Genomic DNA, 13,675 nt, shown 5'->3' with positions numbered 1-13,675 from the left:
ACTACTTGTGGAGCCAAAACAGGCTCCGTATGAGTCAGATAATCATGTTTCAGTTAACACTGCGCAAAACTGATTCCGAACGACAGTTACAGACTAGTTCTTGCGTAGTTGCATTCGATTTTTTCCATTCTACTTCACTAAACATCTCCATATGAGATCCAATTACTTGTAGGGAAATGCAAGAGACCTCAATTATGATGATGCACTACGTCCATAGCTGGGACCTTGTGTATGTTCTCGAAATGTGTTTGTCGAGTGCTCATTAAGAAAGTTTCTATACAAGTTTCTGAACGAACTCCTTAAGAAAAGTTCGCCAAAAGTTCCCTGTGAAAGAATCCTTTGAAGCATCTGGTCGTCACAAATGTTTTGACTACTTGTGGAGCCAAAACAGACTCCGTATGAGTCAGATGTCCATGTTTCAGTTAACACTGCGCAAAACTGATTCCGAACGACAGTTACAGACTAGTTCTTGTGTAGTTGCATTCAATTTTTTCCATTCGACTTCACTGAACATCTCCAAATGAGATCCAATTACTTGTAGGGAAATGCAAGAGACCTCAGTTATGATGATGCACTAGGTCCATAGCTGGGACCTTGTGTATGTTCTCGAAATGCGTTTGTCGAGTGCTCATTAAGAAAGTTTCTACACAAGTTTCCGAACGAACTTCTGAAGAAAAGTTCTCCGAAAGTTCCCTATGAAAGAATCGTTTGAAGCATCTAGTCGTCACAAACGTTTTGACTAATTGTGGAGCCAAAACAAACTCCGTATGAGTCAGATAATCATGTTTCAGTTAACACTGCGCAAAACTGATTCCGAACGACAGTTACAGACTAGTTCTTGTGTGGTTGCATTCGATTTTTTCCATTCTACTTCACTAAACATCTCCATATGAGTTCCAATTACTTGTAGGGAAATGCAAGAGACCTCAGTTATGATGATGCACTAGGTCCATAGCTGGGACCTTGTGTATGTTCTCGAAATGCGTTTGTCGAGTTCTCATTATGAAAGTTTCTATACAAGTTTCCGAACAAACTCCTTTAGAAAAGTTCTCCGAAAGATCCCTATGAAAGAATCCTGTGAAGCATCTAGTCGTCACAAACGTTTTTACTACTTTTGGAGCCAAAACGGACTCCGTATGAGTTAGATATCCATGTTTCAGTTAACACTGCACAAAACTGATTCCGAACGACAGTTACAGACAAGTTCTTGTGTAGTTGCATTCGATTTTTTCCATTCTACTTCACTAAACATCTCCATATGAGATCCAATTACTTGTAGGGAAATGCAAGAGACCTCAGTTATGATGATGCACTAGGTCCATAGCTGGGACCTTGTGTATGTTCTCGAAATGCGTTTGTCGAGTGCTCATTAAGAAAGTTTGTATACAAGTTTCTGAACGAACTCCTTAAGAAAAGTTCTCCATAAGTTCCCGGTGAAAGTATCCTTTGAAGCATCTGGTCATCACAAACGTTTTGACTACTTGTGGAGCCAAAACGGACTCTGTATGAGTCAGATATCCACGTTTCAGTTAACACTGCGCAAAACTGATTCCGAACGACAGTTATAGACTAGTTCTTGTGTAGTTGCATTCAATTTTTTCCATTCGACTTCACTGAACATCTCCAAATGAGATCCAATTACTTGTAGGGAAATGCAAGAGACCTCAGTTATGACGATGCATTAGGTCCATAGCTGGGACCTTGTGTATGTTCTCGAAATGCGTTTGTCGAGTGCTCATTAAGAAAGTTTCAATACAAGTTTCTGAAAGAACTCCTTAAGAAAAGTTCTCCAAAAGTTCCCTATGAAAGAATCCTTTGAAGCATCTGGTCGTCACAAATGTTTTGACTACTTGTGGAGCCAAAACAGACTCCGTATGAGTCAGATATCCATGTTTCAGTTAACACTGCGCAAAACTGATTCCGAACGACAGTTACAGACTAGTTCTTGTGTAGTTGCATTCGATTTTTTTCCATTCGACTTCACTGAACATCTCCAAATGAGATCCAATTACTTGTAGGGAAATGCAAGAGACCTCAGTTATGATGATGCACTAGGTCCATAGCTGGGACCTTGTGTATGTTCTCGAAATGCGTTTGTCGAGTGCTCATTAAGAAAGTTTCTATACAAGTTTCCGAACGAATTCCTTAAGAAAAGTTCTCCAAAAGTTCCCTATGAAAGAATCCTTTGAAGCATCTGGTCGTCACAAACGTTTTGACTACTTGTGGAGCCAAAACGGACTCCGTATGAGTCCGATATCCATGTTTCAGTTAACACTGCGCAAAACTGATTCCGAACGACAGTTACAGACTAGTTCTTGTGTAGTTGCATTCGATTTTTTCCATTCTACTTCACTAAATATCTCCATATGAGATCCAATTACTTGTAGGGAAATGCAAGAGACCTCAGTTACGATGATGCACTAGGTCCATAGCTGGGACCTTGTGTATGTTCTCGAAATGCGTTTGTCGAGTGCTCATTAAGAAAGTTTCTATACAAGTTTCCGAAAGAACTCCTTAAGAAAAGTTCTCCGAAAGTTCCCTATGAAAGAATCCTTTGAAGCATCTAGTCGCCACAAACGTTTTGACTACTTGTGGAGCCAAAACAGACTCCCTATGAGTTAGATAATCATGTTTCAGTTAACACTGCGCAAAACTGATTCCGGACGACAGTTACAGACTAATTCTTGTGTAGTTGCATTCGATTTTTTCCATTCTAATTCACTAAACATCTCCATATCAGATCCAATTACTTGTAGGGAAATGCAAGAGACCTCAGTTATGATGATGAACTAGGTCCATAGCTGGGACCTTGTGTATGTTCTCGAAGTGCGTTTATCGAGTGCTCATTAAGAAAGTTTCTATACAAGTTTCTGAACGAACTCCTTAAGAAAAGTTCTCCGAAAGTTCCCTATGAAAGAATCCTTTGAAGCATCTGGTCATCACAAACGTTTTGACTACTTGTGGAGCCAAAACAGACTCCGTATGAGTCACATATTCATGTTTCACATCACACAGCGCAAAACTGATTCCGAACGACAGTTACAGACTAGTTCTTGTGTAGTTGCATTCGATTTTTTCCATTCGACTTCACTGAACATCTCCATATGAGATCCAATCACTTGTAGGGAAATGCAGGAGACCTTAGTTATGATGATGCACTAGGTCCATAGCTGGGACCTTCTGTTTGTTCTCGAAATGCGTTTGTCGAGTGCTCATTAAGAAAGTTTCTATACAAGTTTCCGAACGAACTCCTTAAGAAAAGTTCTCCGAATGTTCCCTATGAAAGAATCCTTTGAAGCATCTAGTCGTCACAAACGTTTTGACTAATTGTGGAGCCAAAACAGACTCCGTATGAGTCAGATAATCATGTTTCAGTTAACACTGCGCAAAACTGATTCCGAACGACAGTTACAGACTAGTTCTTGTGTGGTTGCATTCGATTTTTTCCATTCTACTTCACTAAACATCTCCATATGAGTTCCAATTACTTGTAGGGAAATGCAAGAGACCTCAGTTATGATGATGCACTAGGTCCATAGCTGGGACCTTGTGTATGTTCTCGAAATGCGTTTGTCGAGTGCTCATTATGAAAGTTTCTATACAAGTTTCCGAACAAACTCCTTTAGAAAAGTTCTCCGAAAGATCCCTATGAAAGAATCCTGTGAAGCATCTAGTCGTCACAAACGTTTTTACTACTTTTGGAGGCAAAACGGACTCCGTATGAGTTAGATATCCATGTTTCAGTTAACACTGCACAAAACTGATTCCGAACGACAGTTACAGACAAGTTCTTGTGTAGTTGCATTCGATTTTTTCCATTCTACTTCACTAAACATCTCCATATGAGATCCAATTACTTGTAGGGAAATGCAAGAGACCTCAGTTATGATGATGCACTAGGTCCATAGCTGGGACCTTGTGTATGTTCTCGAAATGCGTTTGTCGAGTGCTCATTAAGAAAGTTTGTATACAAGTTTCTGAACGAACTCCTTAAGAAAAGTTCTCCATAAGTTCCCGGTGAAAGTATCCTTTGAAGCATCTGGTCATCACAAACGTTTTGACTACTTGTGGAGCCAAAACGGACTCTGTATGAGTCAGATATCCACGTTTCAGTTAACACTGCGCAAAACTGATTCCGAACGACAGTTACAGACTAGTTCTTGTGTAGTTGCATTCAATTTTTTCCATTCGACTTCACTGAACATCTCCAAATGAGATCCAATTACTTGTAGGGAAATGCAAGAGACCTCAGTTATGACGATGCACTAGGTCCATAGCTGGGACCTTGTGTATGTTCTCGAAATGCGTTTGTCGAGTGCTCATTAAGAAAGTTTCAATACAAGTTTCTGAAAGAACTCCTTAAGAAAAGTTCTCCAAAAGTTCCCTATGAAAGAATCCTTTGAAGCATCTGGTCGTCACAAATGTTTTGACTACTTGTGGAGCCAAAACAGGCTCCGTATGAGTCAGATATCCATGTTTCAGTTAACACTGCGCAAAACTGATTCCGAACGACAGTTACAGACTAGTTCTTGTGTAGTTGCATTCGATTTTTTTCCATTCGACTTCACTGAACATCTCCAAATGAGATCCAATTACTTGTAGGGAAATGCAAGAGACCTCAGTTATGATGATGCACTAGGTCCATAGCTGGGACCTTGTGTATGTTCTCGAAATGCGTTTGTCGAGTGCTCATTAAGAAAGTTTCTATACAAGTTTCCGAACAAATTCCTTAAGAAAAGTTCTCCAAAAGTTCCCTATGAAAGAATCCTTTGAAGCATCTGGTCGTCACAAACGTTTTGACTACTTGTGGAGCCAAAACGGACTCCGTATGAGTCCGATATCCATGTTTCAGTTAACACTGCGCAAAACTGATTCCGAACGACAGTTACAGACTAGTTCTTGTGTAGTTGCATTCGATTTTTTACATTCTACTTCACTAAATATCTCCATATGAGATCCAATTACTTGTAGGGAAATGCAAGAGACCTCAGTTACAATGATGCACTAGGTCCATAGCTGGGACCTTGTGTATGTTCTCGAAATGCGTTTGTCGAGTGCTCATTAAGAAAGTTTCTATACAAGTTTCCGAAAGAACTCCTTAAGAAAAGTTCTCCGAAAGTTCCCTATGAAAGAATCCTTTGAAGCATCTAGTCGCCACAAACGTTTTGACTACTTGTGGAGCCAAAACAGACTCCGTATGAGTCAGATAATCATGTTTCAGTTAACACTGCGCAAAACTGATTCCGGACGACAGTTACAGACTAGTTCTTGTGTAGTTGCATTCGATTTTTTCCATTCTAATTCACTAAACATCTCCATATCAGATCCAATTACTTGTAGGGAAATGCAAGAGACCTCAGTTATGATGATGAACTAGGTCCATAGCTGGGACCTTGTGTATGTTCTCGAAGTGCGTTTATCGAGTGCTCATTAAGAAAGTTTCTATACAAGTTTCTGAACGAACTCCTTAAGAAAAGTTCTCCGAAAGTTCCCTATGAAAGAATCCTTTGACGCATCTGGTCATCACAAACGTTTTGACTACTTGTGGAGCCAAAACAGACTCCGTATGAGTCACATATTCATGTTTCACATCACACTGCGCAAAACTGATTCCGAACGACAGTTACAGACTAGTTCTTGTGTAGTTGCATTCGATTTTTTCCATTCGACTTCACTGAACATCTCCATATGAGATCCAATCACTTGTAGGGAAATGCAAGAGACCTTAGTTATGATGATGCACTAGGTCCATAGCTGGGACCTTCTGTTTGTTCTCGAAATGCGTTTGTCGAGTGCTCATTAAGAAAGTTTCTATACAAGTTTCCGAACGAACTCCTTAAGAAAAGTTCTCCGAATGTTCCCTATGAAAGAATCCTTTGAAGCATCTAGTCGTCACAAACGTTTTGACTACTTGTGGAGGCAGAACAGGTTCCGTATGAGTCAGATAATCATGTTTCAGTTAACACTGCGCAAAACTGATTCCGAACGACAGTTACAGACTAGTTCTTGTGTAGTTGCATTCGATTTTTTCCATTCTACTTCTCTAAACATCTTCATATGAGATCCAATTACTTGTAGGGAAATGCAAGAGACCTCAGTTATCATAATGCACTAGGTCCATAGCTGGGACCTTCTGTTTGTTCTCGAAATGCGTTTGTCGAGTGCTCATTAAGAAAGTTTCTATACAAGTTTCTGAACGAACTCCTTATGAAAAGTTCTCCAAAAGTTCCCTATGAAAGAATCCTTTGAAGCATCTGGCGTCACAAACATTTTGACTACTTCTGGAGCCAAAACGGACTCTGTATGAGTCAGATATCCATGTTTCAGTTAACACTGCGCAAAACTGATTCCGAACGACAGTTACACACTAGTTCTTGTGTAGTTGCATTCGATTTTTTCCATTCTACTTCACTAAACATCTCTATATGAGATCCAATTACTTGTAGGGAAATGCAAGAGACCTCAGTTATGATGATGCACTAGGTCCATAGCCGGGACTTTGTGTATGTTCTCGAAATGCGTTTGCCGAGTGCTCATTAAGAAAGTTTCTATACAAGTTTCTGAATGAACTCCTTAACAAAAGTTCTCCGAAAGTTCCCTATGAAAGAATCCTTTGAAGCATCTGGTCGTCACAAATGTTTTGACTACTTGTGGAGCCAAAACGGACTCCGTATGAGTCAGATATCCATGTTTCAGTTAACACTGCGCAAAACTGATTCCGAACGACAGTTACAGACTAGTTCTTGTGTAGTTGCATTCGATTTTTTCCATTCGACTTCACTGAACATCTGCATATGAGATGCAATTACTTGTAGGGAAATGCAAGAGACCTCAGTTATGATGATGCACTAGGTCCATAGCTGGGACCTTGTGTATGTTCTCGAAATGCGTTTGTCGAGTGCTCATTAAGAAAGTTTCTATACAAGTTTCTGAATGAACTCCTTATGAAAAGTTCTCTAAAAGTTCCCTATGAAAGAATCCTTTGAAGAATCTGGCGTCACAAACGTTTTGACTACTTGTGGAGCCAAAACGGACTCCGTATGAGTCAAATATCCATGTTTCAGTTAACACTGCGCAAAACTGATTCCGAACGACAGTTACAGACTAGTTCTTGTGTAGTTGCATTCGATTTTTTCCATTCTACTTCACTAAACATCTCCATATGAGATCCAATTACTTGTAGGGAAATGCAAGGGACCACAGTTATGATGATGCACTAGGTCCATAGCTGGGACTTTGTGTATGTTCTCGAAATGCGTTTGTCGAGTGCTCATTAAGAAAGTTTCTATACAAGTTTCTGAACGAACTCCTTAAGAAAAGTTCTCCAAAAGTTCCCGGTGAAAGAATCCTTTGAAGCATTTGGTCGTCACAAAAGTTTTGACTACTTGTGGAGCCAAAACAGACCCAGTATGAGTCAGATATCCATGTTTCATTTAACACTGCACAAAACTGATTTCAATCGAAAGTTACAGACTAGTTCTTGTGTAGTTGCATTCGATTTCTTCCATTCTACTTCACTAAACATCTCCATATAGATCCAATTACTTGTAGGGAAATGCAAGAGACCTTAGTTATGATGATGCACTAGGTCCATAGCTGGGACTTTGTGTATGTTCTCGAAATGCGTTTGTCGAGTGCTCATTAAGAAAGTTTCTATACAAGTTTCTGAACGAACTCCTTAAGAAAAGTTCTCCAAAAGTTCCCTGTGAAAGAATCCTTTGAAGAATCTGCTCGTCACTAACGTTTTGACTACTTGTGGAGCCAAAGCGGACTCCATATTACTCAGATATCCATGTTTCAGTTAACACTGCGCAAAACTGATTCCGAACGATAGTTACAGACTAGTTCTTGTGTAGTTGCATTTGATTTTTTACATTCTACTTCACTACACATCTCCAAATGAGATCCCATTACTTGTAGGGAAATGCAAGATACCTTAGTTATGATGATGCACTAGGTACATAGCTGGGACTTTGTGTATGTTCTCGAATTGCGCTTGTCGAGTGCTCATTAAGAAAGTTTCTACACATGTTTCTGAGCGAACTCCTTAAGAAAAGTTCTCCAAAAGTTCCCTGTGAAAAAATTCTTTGAAGCATCTGGTCGTCACAAATGTTTTGACTACTTGTGGAGCCAAAACAGACTCTGTATGAGTCAGATATCCATGTTATAGTTAACACTGCGCAAAACTGATTTCGAACGACAGTTACAGACTAGTTCTTGTGTAGTTGCATTCGATTTTTTCCATTCTACTTCACTAAACATCTCCATATGAGATCCAATTACTTGTAGGGAAATGCAAGAGACCTTAGTTATGATGATGCACGAGGTCCATAGCTGCGACTTTGTCTATGTTCTCGAAATGCGTTTGTTGAGTGTTCATTAAGAATGTTTCTATACAAGGTTTTGAACGAACTCCTTAAGAAAAGATCTCCAAAAGTTCCCTGTGACAGAATCCTTTGAAGCATATGGTCATCACAAACGTTTTGACTACTTGTGGAGCCAAAACGGACTCCGTATGAGTCAGATATCCATGTTTCATTTAACACTGCGCAAAGCTCATTCCGAACGACAATTATACACTAGTTCTTGTGTATGTGCACTCAATTTTTTCCATTCTACATCACTAAACATCTCCATATGAGATCCAATTACTTGTAGGGAAATGCAAACGACCTCGATATGATGATTCACTAGGTCCATAGCTGGCACTTTGTGTATGTTCTCGAAATGCGTTTGTCGAGTGCTCATTAAGAAAGTTTCTATACAAGTTTCTGAACGTACTCCTTAAGAAATGTTCTCCAAAAGTTCCCTATGAAAAAAATTCTTTGAAGCATCTGGTCATCACAAACGTTTTGACTACTTGTGGAGCCAAAACGGACTCCGTATGAGTCAGATATCCATGTTTCAGTTAACACCGCGCAAAACTGATTCCGAACGACAGTTACAGACTAGTTCTTGTGTAGTTGCACTTGATTTTTTCCATTCTACTTCACTAAACATCTCCATATGAGATCCAATTACTTGTAGGGAAATGCAAGAGACCTCGGTTATGATGACGCACTAGGTCCATAGATGGGACTTTGTGTATGTTCTCGAAATGTGTTTGTCGAGTGCTCATTAAGAAAGTTTCTATACAACTTTCTGAACGGACTCCTTAAGAAAAGTTCTACAAAAGTTCCCTGAAAGAATCCATTGAAGCACATGGTCGTCACAAACGTTTTGACTACTTGTGGAGCCAAAACGGACTCTGTATGAGTCAGATATCCTTGTTTCAGTTAACACCGCGCAAAACTGATTCTGAACGACAGTTACAAACTAGTTCTTGTGTAGTTGCACTCGATTTTTTCCATTCTACTTCACTAAACATCTCCATATGAGATCCAATTACTTGTAGGGAAATGCAAGAGACCTCAGTTATGATGATGCACTAGGTCCATAGCTGGAACTTTGTGTATGTTCTCGAAATGCGTTTGTCGAGTGCTCATTAAGAAAGTTTCTATACAAGTTTTTGAACGAACTCCGTAAGAAAAGTTCTCCAAAAGTTCCCTATGAAAGAATCCTTTGAAGCCTCTGGTCGTCACAAACGTTTTTACTACTTGTGTAGCCAGAACGGACTCTGTATGAGTCATATATCCATGTTTCAGTTAACACTTGGCAAAACTGATTCCGAACGACAGTTACAGACTAGTTCTTGTGTAGTTGCATTCGATTTTTTCCATTCTACTTCAGTAAAAATCTCCATTTGAGATCCAATTACTTGTAGGGAAATGCAAGAGACCTCAGTTATGATGATGCAGTAGGTCCATAGCTGGGACTTTGTGTATGTTGTCGAAATGCGTTTGTCGAGTGCTCATTAAGAAAGTTTCTATACAAGTTTCTGAACGAACTCCTTAAGAAAAGTTCTCCAAAAGTTCCATATGAAAGAATCCTTTGAAGCATCTGGTCGTCACAAACTTTTTGCCTACTTGTGGAGCCAAAACGGACTCCGTATGAGTAAGATATCCCTGTTTCAGTTAACACTGCGCAAAACTGATTCCGAACGACAGTTGCAGACTAGTTCTTGTGTAGTTGCATTCGATTTTTTCCATTCGACTTCACAGAACATCTCCATGTGAGATCCAATTACTTCTAGGGAAATGCAAGAGACCTCAGTTATGATGATGCACTAGGTCCGTAGCTGGGACCTTGTGTATGTTCTCGAAATGCGTTTGTCGAGTGCTCATTAAGAAAGTTTCTATACAAGTATCCGAACGAGCTCCTTAAGAAAAGTTCTCCGAAAGTTCCCTATGAAAGAATCCTTTGAAGCATCTGGTCGTCACAAACGTTTTGACTACTTTGGGAGGCAAAACAGCCTCCGTATGAGTCAGATAATCATGTTTCAGTTAACACTGCGCAAAACTGATTCCGAACGACAGTTACAGACTAATTCTTGTGTAGTTGCATTTGATTTTTTCCATTCTACTTCACTAAACATCTCCATATGAGAGCCAATTACTTGTAGGGAAATTCAAGAGACCTCAGTTATGATGATGCACTAAGTCCATAGCTGGAACTTTGTGTATGTTCTCGAAATGCGTTTGTCGAGTGCTCATTAAGAAAGTTTCTATACAAGTTTTTGAACGAACTCCTTAAGAAAAGTTCTCCAAAAGTTCCCTGTGAAAGAATCCTTTGAAGCATCTGGTCATCACAAACATTTTGACTACTTGTGGAGCCAAAACAGACTCCGTATGAGTCAGATATCCATGTTTCAGTTAACACTGCGCAAAACTGATTCCGAACGACAGTTACAGACTAGTTCTTGTGTAGTTGCATTCGATTTTTTCCATTCTACTTCACTAAACATCTCCATATGAGATCCAATTACTTGTAGGGAAATGCAAGAGACTTAGTTATGATGATGCACTAGGTCCATAGCTGGGACTTTGTGTATGTTCTCGAAATGCCTTTGTCGAGTGCTCATTAAGAAAGTTTCCATACAAGTTTCTGAATGAACTCCTTAAGAAAAGTTCTCCAAAAGTTCCCTATGAAAGAATCCTTTGAAGCCTCTGGTCGTCACAAACTTTTTTACTACTTGTGTAGCCAAAACGGACTCTGTATGAGTCAGATATCCATGTTTCTGTTAACACTTGCCAAAACTGATTCCGAACGACAGTTACAGACTATTTCTTGTGTAGTTACATTCGATTTTTTCAATTCTACTTCACTAAACATCTCCATATGAGATCCAATTACTTGTAGGGAAATGCAAGAGACCTCAGTTATGATGATGCACTAGGTCCATAGCTGGGACTTTGTGTATGTTCTCGAAATGCGTTTGTCGAGTGCTCATTAAGAAAGTTTCTATACAAGTTTCTGAACGAACTCCTTAAGAAAAGTTCTCCAAAAGTTCCCTATGAAAGAATCTTTTGAAGCATCTGGTCGTCACAAACGTGTTGACTACTTGTGGAGCCAAAACGGACTCCGTATGAGTCAGATATCCCTGTTTCAGTTAACACTGCGCAAAACTGATTCCGAACGACAGTTGCAGACTAGTTCTTGTGTAGTTGCATTCGATTTTTTCCATTCGACTTCACAGAACAGCTCCACATGAGATCCAATTACTTGTAGGGAAATGCAAGAGACCTCAGTTACGATGATGCACTAGGTCCATAGCTGGGACCTTGTGTATGTTCTCGAAATGCGTTTGTCGAGTGCTGATTAAGAAAGTTTCTATACAAATATCCGAACGAACTCCTTAAGAAAAGTTCTCCGAAAGTTCCCTATGGAAGAATCCTTTGAAGCATCTGGTCGTCACAAACGTTTTGACTACTTTTGGAGGCAAAACAGCCTCCGTATGAGTCAGATAATCATGTTTCAGTTAACACTGCGCAAAACTGATTGCGAACGATAGTTACACACTAGTTCTTGTTTAGTTGCATTCGACTTTTTTGCATTCTACTTAACTAAACATCTCCATATGAGATCCAATTACTTGTAGGGAAATGCAAGAGACCTCGGTTATGATGATGCACTAGGTCCATAGCCGGGACTTTGTGTATGTTCTCGAAACGCGTTTGTCGAGTGCTCATCAAGCAAGTTCCTATAAAAGTTTCTGAACGAACTCCTTAAGAGAAGTTCTCCAGAAGTTCACTATGAAAGAATCTATGAAGCATCTGGTCGTCACAAACGTTTTGACTACTTGTGCAGCCAAAACAGACTCTGTATGAGTCAGATTTCCATGTTTCAGTTAACACTGCGCAAAACTGATTCCGAACAACAGTTACAGCCTAGTTCTTCTGTAGTTGCACTTGATTTTTTCCATTCTACTTCACTAAACATCTCCATATGAGATCCAATGACTTGTAGGGAAATTCAAGAGACCTCGGTTATGATGACGCACTAGGTCCATAGATGGGACTTTGTGTATGTTCTCGAAATGTGTTTGTCGAGTGCTCATTAAGAAAGTTTCTATACAAATTTCTGAACGGACTCCTTAAGAAAAGTTCTACAAAAGTTCCCTATGAAAGAATCCATTGAAGCACATGGTCGTCACAAACGTTTTGACTACTTGTGGAGCCAAAACGGACTCTGTATGAGTCAGATATCCTTGTTTCAGTTAACACCGCGCAAAACTGATTCTGAACGACAGTTACAAACTAGTTCTTGTGTAGTTGCACTCAATTTTTTCCTTTCTACTTCAGTAAACATCTCCATATGAGATCCAATTACTTGTAGGGAAATGCAAGAGACCTCGGTTATGATGATGCACTAGATCCATAGCTGGGACTTTGTGTATGTTCTCGAAATGCATTTGTCGAGTGCTCATTAAGAAAGTTTCTATACAACTTTCTGAACGGACTCCTTAAGAAAAGTTCTCCAAAAGTTCCCTATGAAAGAATCTTTGAAGCATCTGGTCGTCACAAACATTTTGACTACTTGTGGAGCCAAAACGGACTCCGTATGAGTCAGATATCCATGTTTCAGTTAACACTACGCAAAACTGATTCCGAACGACAGTTATAGACTAGTTCTTGTGTAGTTGCATTCGATTTGTTCCATTCTGGTTCACTAAACATCTCCATATGAGATCCAATTACTTGTAGGGAAATGCAAGAGACCTTAGTTATGATGATGCACTATGTCCATAGCTGGGACTCTGTGTATGTTCTCGAAATGCGTTTGTCGAGTGCTCATTAAGAAAGTTTCTATACAAGTTTCTGAATGAACTCCTTAAGAAAAGTTCTCCAAAAGTTCCCGGTGAAAGAACCCTTTGCAGCATCTGGTCGTCACTAACGTTTTGACTACTTGTGGAGCCAAAGCGGACTCCGTATTACTCAGATATCCATGTTTCAGTTAACACTGCGCAAAACTGATTCCGAACGACAGTTACAGACTAGTTCTTGTGTAGTTGCACTCGATTTTTTCCATTCTAATTCACTAAAGATCTCCATATGAGATCCAATTACTTGTAGGGAAATGCAAGAGACCTCGGTTATGATGATGCACTAGGTCCATAGCTGGGACTTTGTGTATGTTCTCGAAATGCGTTTGTCGAGTGCTCATTAAGAAAGTCTCTATACAAGTTTCGGAACGAACTCCTTAAGAGAAGTTCTCCAAAAGTTCCCTATGAAAGAATACTTTAAAGCATCTGGTCGTCACGAAAGTTTTGACTACTTGTGGATCCAAAACGGACTCC

Source organism: Triticum aestivum, chromosome 1D (genome assembly GCF_018294505.1).
Source record: "Triticum aestivum cultivar Chinese Spring chromosome 1D, IWGSC CS RefSeq v2.1, whole genome shotgun sequence".
Classification (NCBI taxonomy): domain Eukaryota; kingdom Viridiplantae; phylum Streptophyta; class Magnoliopsida; order Poales; family Poaceae; genus Triticum; species Triticum aestivum.
Note: the sequence above shows the minus strand (reverse complement) of the source record.